Consider the following 2,538-nt stretch of genomic DNA (forward strand, 5'->3'; position numbering starts at 1 on the left):
TGGCATATTCTACCAATTGCTGTAGTAATAGTACCACAGAGTACAGGTGTTTTGTTTGAACCACAATCAGACACGGTAGTTCCAACAAGTAACGCAAAACTTGTACTCAAGTACCATCTGAGTGAAATCCAGCAACAGTTCAATTCTGTAAAGAAGCAAATTGATCTAATTCGTTCTGTTAAGAATAATGATACAATTTTGGAAATGAGTACATCTTGGTATAATAACTGGATCACAGCCAAATTGCAGGCAGAGTCTACATTTGCTAATTATGAACAAGAGATTAACTGAAACTTCCTGGCAGATTAAAACTGTGTGCCCGACCGAGACTCGAACTCGGGACCTTTGCCTTTCGCGGGCAAGTGCTCTACCAACTGAGCTACCGAAGCACGACTCACGGCCGGTAGGAGACGAGGTACTGGCAGAAGTAAAGCTGTGAGTACCGGCCGTGAGTCGTGCTTCGGTAGCTCAGTTGGTAGAGCACTTGCCCGCGAAAGGCAAAGGTCCCGAGTTCGAGTCTCGGTCGGGCACACAGTTTTAATCTGCCAGGAAGTTTCATATCAGCGCACACTCCGCTGCAGAGTGAAAATCTCATTTTGGAAACATCCCCCAGGCTGTGGCTAAGCCATGTCTCCGCAATATCCTTTCTTTCAGGAGTGCTAGTTCTGCAAGGTTCGCAGGAGAGCTTCTGTAAAGTTTGGAAGGTAGGAGACGAGGTACTGGCAGAAGTAAAGCTGTGAGTACCAGACGTGGGTCGTGCTTCGGTAGCTCAGTTGGTAGAGCACTTGCCCGCGAAAGGCAAAGGTCCCGAGTTCGAGTCTCGGTCGGGCACACAGTTTTAATCTGCCAGGAAGTTTCATATCAGCGCACACTCCGCTGCAGAGTGAAAATCTCATTCTGGAAACATTCCTCCGGCTGTGGCTAAGCCATGTCTCCGCAATATCCTTTCTTTCAGGAGTGCTAGTTCTGCAAGGTTCGCAGGAGAGCTTCTGTAAAGTTTGGAAGGTAGGAGACGAGGTACTGGCAGAAGTAAAGCTGTGAGTACCGGCCGTGAGTCGTGCTTCGGTAGCTCAGTTGGTAGAGCACTTGCCCGCAAAAGGCAAAGGTCCCGAGTTCGAGTCTCGGTCGGGCACACAGTTTTAATGTGCCAGGAAGTTTCATATCAGCGCACTCTCCGCTGCAGAGTGAAAATCTCATTCTGGAAACATTCCCCAGGCTGTGGCTAAGCCATGTCTCCGCAATATCCTTTCTTTCAGGAGTGCTAGTTCTGCAAGGTTCGCAGGAGAGCTTCTGTAAAGTTTGGAAGGTAGGAGACGAGGTACTGGCAGAAGTAAAGCTGTGAGTACCGGACGTGAGTCGTGCTTCAGTAGCTGAGATGGTAGAGCACTTGCCCGCGAAAGGCAAAGGTCCTGAGTTCGAGTCTCGGTCGGGCACACAGTTTTAATCTGCCAGGAAGTTTCATATCAGCGCACACTCCGCTGCAGAGTGAAAATCTCATTCTGGAAACATTCCCCAGGCTGTGGCTAAGCCATGTCTCCGCAATATCCTTTCTTTCAGGAGTGCTAGTTCTGCAAGGTTCGCAGGAGAGCTTCTGTAAAGTTTGGAAGGTAGGAGACGAGGTACTGGCAGAAGTAAAGCTGTGAGTACCGGCCGTGAGTCGTGCTTCGGTAGCTCAGTTGGTAGAGCACTTGCCCGCGAAAGGCAAAGGTCCCGAGTTCGAGTCTCGGTCGGGCACACAGTTTTAATCTGCCAGGAAGTTTCATATCAGCGCACACTCCGCTGCAGAGTGAAAATCTCATTTTGGAAACATCCCCCAGGCTGTGGCTAAGCCATGTCTCCGCAATATCCTTTCTTTCAGGAGTGCTAGTTCTGCAAGGTTCGCAGGAGAGCTTCTGTAAAGTTTGGAAGGTAGGAGACGAGGTACTGGCAGAAGTAAAGCTGTGAGTACCAGACGTGAGTCGTGCTTCGGTAGCTCAGTTGGTAGAGCACTTGCCCGCGAAAGGCAAAGGTCCCGAGTTCGAGTCTCGGTCGGGCACACAGTTTTAATCTGCCAGGAAGTTTCATATCAGCGCACACTCCGCTGCAGAGTGAAAATCTCATTCTGGAAACATTCCCCAGGCTGTGGCTAAGCCATGTCTCCGCAATATCCTTTCTTTCAGGAGAGCTAGTTCTGCAAGGTTCGCAGGAGAGCTTCTGTAAAGTTTGGAAGGTAGGAGACGAGGTACTGGCAGAAGTAAAGCTGTGAGTACCGGCCGTGAGTCGTGCTTCGGTAGCTCAGTTGGTAGAGCACTTGCCCGCAAAAGGCAAAGGTCCCGAGTTCGAGTCTCGGTCGGGCACACAGTTTTAATCTGCCAGGAAGTTTCATATCAGCGCACACTCCGCTGCAGAGTGAAAATCTCATTCTGGAAACATTCCCCAGGCTGTGGCTAAGCCATGTCTCCGCAATATCCTTTCTTTCAGGAGTGCTAGTTCTGCAAGGTTCGCAGGAGAGCTTCTGTAAAGTTTGGAAGGTAGGAGACGAGGTACTGGCAGAAGTAA

General features: G+C 49.9%; 2 non-coding genes across 2 annotated transcripts; both read left to right on the forward strand.

Annotated features, from left to right (window-relative positions):
- The first annotated feature begins 1,058 nt into the window (after positions 1-1,058).
- Trnal-caa (transfer RNA leucine (anticodon CAA)) lies at positions 1,059-1,133 on the forward strand. Its single transcript has one exon. It is a non-coding gene; the product is annotated as a tRNA-Leu (tRNA).
- A 1,129-nt stretch (positions 1,134-2,262) lies between these two features.
- On the forward strand, positions 2,263-2,337 carry Trnal-caa (transfer RNA leucine (anticodon CAA)). The gene has a single exon. It is a non-coding gene; the product is annotated as a tRNA-Leu (tRNA).
- The last annotated feature ends 201 nt before the right edge of the window (positions 2,338-2,538 follow it).

Source organism: Schistocerca cancellata, chromosome 10 (assembly GCF_023864275.1).
Source record: "Schistocerca cancellata isolate TAMUIC-IGC-003103 chromosome 10, iqSchCanc2.1, whole genome shotgun sequence".
Lineage (NCBI taxonomy): Eukaryota > Metazoa > Arthropoda > Insecta > Orthoptera > Acrididae > Schistocerca > Schistocerca cancellata.